The sequence below is a fragment of the Papio anubis genome, chromosome 8 (genome assembly GCF_008728515.1).
Source record: "Papio anubis isolate 15944 chromosome 8, Panubis1.0, whole genome shotgun sequence".
Lineage (NCBI taxonomy): Eukaryota > Metazoa > Chordata > Mammalia > Primates > Cercopithecidae > Papio > Papio anubis.
In genome coordinates, this window is record NC_044983.1 from 69,423,869 (window position 1) to 69,429,868 (window position 6,000).

Below are 6,000 nucleotides of genomic sequence, written 5' to 3' on the forward strand. Positions count from 1 at the left end.
GCAGGAAAACACAAACACACCACATAGTTTTGCATAACTGCTTCGCAAATTTAATACAGGCCTGCTGCAAAAAGCAGCAATCTACAATTAAAGTGATATGTGATATCTCCTGTTTGCAGTAAAATACAAACTGAACAATGAAAACCTGGTCATATTACAAAACAGAGATGGAGAGTAAGTCTTGGTTTTGATAGTTTTATTAAATAAGATTTTTCCACCGCAGCTCAGTTCACAACAGTATACTTGAATCATCTAAAGAAAGCAAGGACGGGGAAGAAACATCCTGGAGAAATGTTGAAATCTTTTCTCCTCCAAGGTTACTATCACCCTGCCTGCCCATCCCAATTTGATTTCAAGTATTCACTATGCTGGTCTGAAACACAGGATGCATCAGAAGCCAAGTAATGCTCAGCGAAAGTTCACCAAAATTGTGAAATCAAACATTAAATAATAAACGTTTTCAGTTGACAGTAAAATATCTTTACAAGATCATCTCTAGCCTTTCTTTCTGCAGGATCCACCCACTTTAAAATCCTTTGGTAAATTCCCAGGTCTACCCTAACTGAATGGTCCCTCTCTATCTGCTCAAGCAGTTCTTAACCCTTTGTAGTGGGGATAGGGGAAGGGGGACATCACGGCAAATATGGACCCTTACCAAAGAAAATTATTCACAAATGCAAAATTCTACACACATTTCCAAAGACTTTCAGAACCCCACGGCCATTATCCCCACCCCTCCCTAAGAATCCCACTGTGGCGTGCTCCTCCATAGCCTCTACGGAGCACTCCCCGCCCCCAGGCCACAGCCACCGGCTCGCCCCCGGAGAGACTGGAGTTCCTGCTCTCACACAGCGGATTCCGTAACTGAGCTTTGTCTCCTCGCCCAACTCCCTTCACCCCGGCAAGGTCACTACCGCCAACTACCCCTTTAAGCCGAGCCATCACGGTAGGAGTTCGTAAGAGCCACAGCAGAACTTGCCTGTCATAGGATACATTTTGTCCCCTCGGCCCCACCTACCCTCCCATTTCGGCAAGTTACGTCTTTACCACTCGCCCATTCTACAGAAATAGCCGCCGCCGCCACCCTCAGGCTCGCCCCGGCCTCGCCGCTCCGCCTCCAGCGCCCCCAGGCCCATTCCCCGCAGACCCTCCCCAGGCCGCCCTCCCCTGCCCTACCCCAGGCGCTCCCTCTCCCTCGCAGCCACATCGTGGCTGCACTCGCCGTCCCCTCTTCCGGCCGCTACCACCCCGGCCCCCCAGAACCCCAGCCTCCCGCGCCCGCAGCCGCGTTCCTGCCTCCCCCACCTCCGCACCCCGACTTGGCCCGGCCTCCTCGCGTTCCTCCCAGCTCCTCCCCTCAGGACACCTGTGTCGTCCCACCCCCTCCGCCACACACGCCCCCACCCCCCACCCCAAATCCTTCGCCTCCCGGTTCTCCCTCCCACGCCGGTCTCCCCTCCCCCCCGCTGCCCTGAGAGAGCCCGAGGTGGGAGGGAAGGCGCGGGGGAGAGGAGGCCGCGAAGGGGGCCGCTCTTCTCCGGGTTCCCCTGTGCCGCGGACCCGCAGGCTCCCCAGCGCCCCTTCTGCCTCCTCCGCCGGTGGCGCGGTCGGGGTCTCCCAGGCGCCCCCGACGAGGGCATTTACCTTCTCTTGCCAGGAAATACCCTTGCAGACGGGCTCCAACATTGGCAAACAGTACAGAGAACTGACCCCGCTCGGCCGCCGCCGGCTTCCACCCCTCGGGCTCCCCGCCCCCCGCCTCCGCCTGCCTCCGCCTGCCTCCCGGGCGCTCCCGCCGCGCCCTCCCGCGCTCGCGCCGCGCGCCCCCGCCTGCGCAGCCGCTCCCGCGCCCCAGCACGCCCGGCCGGCGCGCGCGCCCGGCACCGGCTCTATCTCCACTCCGCCTCCCGCCGGCCCGCGACCAAGCGCAGCCATTGTTCGCGACGCAGCTCCCGCCCCCTGGCGGCTGCCGGGCCCCCCAGCTGCAAGCTCTGCGGGGCTAGCGGCGGCGAGTTGGGCCCCCGAGAGAGGGCCGTTCCCGGGGGCCTTGGGCAAGCGGGCGAGCGACTGCGCTAGGAGCGCGCCCAGTCCGCAGTCTCCTCGTCCCCGGCGCGGCTCCCCGCCCCCTCGTCTGCCAGGGGTGGGCCTGGGGCAGCCCCTTCCACACCTGCAGTCGGCAACTTCCTTCCCCGCCCGACTGACCGTCTGCTCTTTCTGGTCCGCACCCTGTGCTCTGATTCCCCGCTCGTACCTTTCCCAGGCTCTCAGGCTGCCCCTCTGTGCTGTGCAGGGGACGCGCGACCATCCCGCGTCTGCTCCGGCCGCCGCTGTGCGACACACGGTTTAGCGGATCCTGCACCTTTCCAGACGGGGGAGGGGGCGAGGAGGAGGTTGCTTCACCGTCTCGCCCAGCAAACACCAGGGATCCGTAATCACCTGCTCGCCAAGACCCGCGGCGTGGCCAGACCTCCTCCTCCACCGAAAAAATTAGTCACATGAAAAAGAATCCTTGGAGCCAAAAATGAGAACCATTGAAAACAAAGCCCTAGATCCTAGATTTATGAGGCAAGAGTGCCAGAAAACAGAAATTACGTCTTGATTCGTCCTGGTTTTGATGTGGATTACTTTTGTCTAGATAACTTCAACCCAGTTAAGCTCGATGAAATTGAACACTTCGTTTAGTAACGGGCACCGAAAATAATCTGACAATAAAATTTCGAAATAGAACTATTAGTGTGCTTTCACAAACTTATTCATTTGCAACGTTATTTCTAGAGTTTCTTCCCGGTGTCACTTCTCTGAGAAATGTCTCCCAGGCCGGTGATTTCAGTCATCATCTAAAACCAATCTCCTGTCTACACCTGGGAAGTTAGTGTGTGTCCTGGTTAAGAGCAAGGGCTCCAGAGTCAGATAACCAAGGCTGGATATCCGCTTACTAACTGGAGAGGAGATCACTGGCATGTTACTTATCCTGAACCTCAAGAGGAGACTACATGTGATATTTTGTATTTAAATGTGACAATACATATGAAGCCCTTTAAACAGGGCCGGGCATGTAGTACCTCTCCTGGTACAATGTTAGCTACAGCTGTAATTTTCCTCCCAGAACTCTTTCCTATGCTTTTTCCCTCCTTTTCACCTCTGCCAGTTCCCTCGGATTGAACATGTTGCATCCTTCCTAAATTTGCAGCGCTCCTTCTAGCGGCTCACGCACCTAGTCAGCATTCTCATACAGTCATGCCTTACCTAGCCACAGGCATATGTTCTGAGGAACGTGTCATTGAGCGATTTTTGTTGTTTTGTGCACATCATAGCGTGCTCTTACGCAAACCTAGGTAGTCTAGCCAACTACTCGCTTTGGCTATATGGTATATAGCTGTTGCTCCTAGGCTACAAACCTGTAGAGTGTGTTACTGTGCTAATACTGTAGGCAATTGCAACACAAGGTATTTGTATCTAAACATAGAAAACGTACAGTAGAAGAACTGTATAATCCTTTTCTTTCTTTCTTTCTTTTTTTCTTTTTTTGAGACGAAGTCTCAGCTCTGTCACCCAGGCTGGAATGCAGTAGCGCAATCACAGCTCACTGCAACCTCCGCCTCCCGGGTTCAAGCGATTCTCCTGCCTCAGCCTCCCTAGTAGCTGGGTTTACAGGCACATGCCACCACACCCAGCTAATTTTTGTATTTTTAGTAGAGACGGGGTTTGACCATGTTGGCCAGGTTGGGCTCGAACTCCTGACCTCAAGTGATCCTCCCACCTCAGCCTCCCAAAGTGCTGGGATTACAGGTGTGAACCACTGCCCCCAGCTTAAAGAACTGTATAATCTTATGGGAGCACTGTTGTATATGCGGCCCACCTGTCCATGACTGACGGAAAGAAGTTGGACCAGAAATTATTGAATCTTTTGAATGAATACCTTACTTTCCCACCAGCCATACGAAGGATCAAGCCGCCTACCTCTGTGTCTTTCCATAAGCTATTCTCTCTCCCTTCAGGCTACCCCTTCTCTCGCCTGGTGAACAAATAATCTTTCGTGGCATTCAAAAATCACCTTCTTGGCCGGGTGCAGTGGCTCACACCTGTAACCTCAGCACTTTGGAAGGCCAAAGCAGGCAGACCACGAGGTCACGAGTTCGAGAACAGCCTGGCCAACATGGTGAAACCCCCATCTCTACTAAAAATACAAAAACTAGCTGGGCGTGGTGGCACGCACCTGTAATCCCAACTAGTTGGGAGGCTGAGGCAGGAGAATTGCTTGAACTCGGGAGGCGGAGGTTGCAGTGAGCTGAGATCATGTCACTGCACTCTAGCCTGGGCAACAGAGCAAGACTCTATCTCAAGAAAAAGAAAAAGAAAGTAAAGAAAAGAAATCACCTCCTTGAGAGGCATTCTCTAATACTCCTCTAAGCAGGCCAGTGCTCTTCTCTTGTACCTCTCTTCTCTGATATTGTAGGTATGTTAGAATTGTGTTTTCTAGCCTGTCTGTATCTACCAAACATTGCATTGTTGACAGGCAAGCTCTGTGTCTCATGCATATCTGTAGTCCCAGCATCCAACAGCAAGTAGGTGGACAGTAAATCCTTTGGTATAAATGGATGAGTTTATACTTTTGGAAATAACTCTGAAGTGGTCAGATTTCATTCTCTTTGATTTGGATCATTAAAGTTAATTGAAAACTTTATCTCTCCTGTAACTGTTCCTCATAACTGATTTTCAATCATTGGTAAACCCCAAATAGAATGAACTTTTCTAAGTCACAATTATCAGAAAGGAAATTGTTTTCTAACTTGAATCAGCACTTTCAGTTGCTCAAGCTATATAGCATCCGTACATGAAATCACCTGAGTGACACGGAAATCCACACACCACTCTACAATCATTTTAGGATTTACTTTAAAATAAAATATTTGTATAGGAATTGAAAATAATGAATATTTAAAGAGCAGTGGGCCAGCCGGGTGCGGTGGCTCACGCCTATAATCCCAGCACTTTGGGAGACTGGCATACCACCTGAAGTCAGGAGTTCGAGACCAGTCTGGGCAAAATGGTGAAAACCCCATCTCTACTAAAATTAGAAAAACTACCTGGGCGTGGTGGTGTGTGCTTGTAGTCCCAGCTACTCAGGAGGCTGAGGTGGGAGGATCACTTGAGCCTGGGAGGCAGAGGTTGGAGTTAGGTAAGATCACATTACTGCACTCCAGCCGGGGCGACAAAGCAAGATCCTATATCAAAAAATATAAATAAATAAAGAACAGTAGACCTATTAATAGGCAGCTGATTAAAAGCAACTGAGACCAGGCACAGTGGCTCATGCCTATAATCCCAGCGCTTTGAAAAGCTGAAGTGGGAGGATCTCTTGAAGCCAGGGGTTTGAAACCAGCGTGGGCAGCAAAGTGAGACCCCACCTCCATTTAATAAAAATAAATTTAAAATTAAAAATTTTTTTAAAAAGCATCTGATTTATCAACACATTTTTACCAGTTACCATGCAGTGAAATGTTCAAGCATCAGGAAAAAGATAATGCCTTCAAATTCACCATTATCGGATTTGAGCAGTTCGAATGGGACAGATTCCAGAATCACAAACTCCAGTTTCCTTCTATGTCCTCTTCTTTCTTATACTGTATCTTATATTATGATGCCCTTTTTCTGACATTTATTTTCCTGTAAATTCATCTAGCCCCCAGCACCCACCATAGAAGTTACCCTCCTTTATTAATGATATCTGAATTTTTTTTTTTTTTTTTTTTTTTTTGAGACAGAGTTCTTGCTCTCGCCCAGGCTAGAGTGCAGCGGTACGATCTTGGTTCACTGCAACCTCTGCCTACAGGGTGCAATCGATTCTCATGCCTCAGCCTCCTGAGTAGCTGGGATTATAGGCATATGCCAGCAGGCCTGGCTAATTTTTGTATTTTTAGTAGATACAGTTTGTTTTGACATGTTGCCTAGACTGGTCTTGAACTCCTGGCCTCAAGTGATCCGCCCTCCTTGGCCTCC

General features: G+C 50.7%; 1 protein-coding gene across 10 annotated transcripts in view; it reads right to left on the reverse strand.

Moving 5' to 3' along the window:
- STAU2 (staufen double-stranded RNA binding protein 2) overlaps positions 1-2,573 on the reverse strand; it is a 333,041-nt gene extending 330,468 nt beyond the window's left edge. For 8 of the 10 annotated variants that reach the window (XM_031669627.1, XM_031669631.1, XM_021942423.2 and 5 more), the window contains exon 1: positions 2,252-2,564. The gene's annotated coding sequence lies outside the window, so the exon portion shown is untranslated. Of the gene's footprint in view, positions 1-2,251 lie in introns of all 10 variants that reach the window. The other 2 variants (XM_021942430.2, XM_021942438.2) reach the window with 2 other exon arrangements.
- Positions 2,574-6,000: the final 3,427 nt, after the last annotated feature.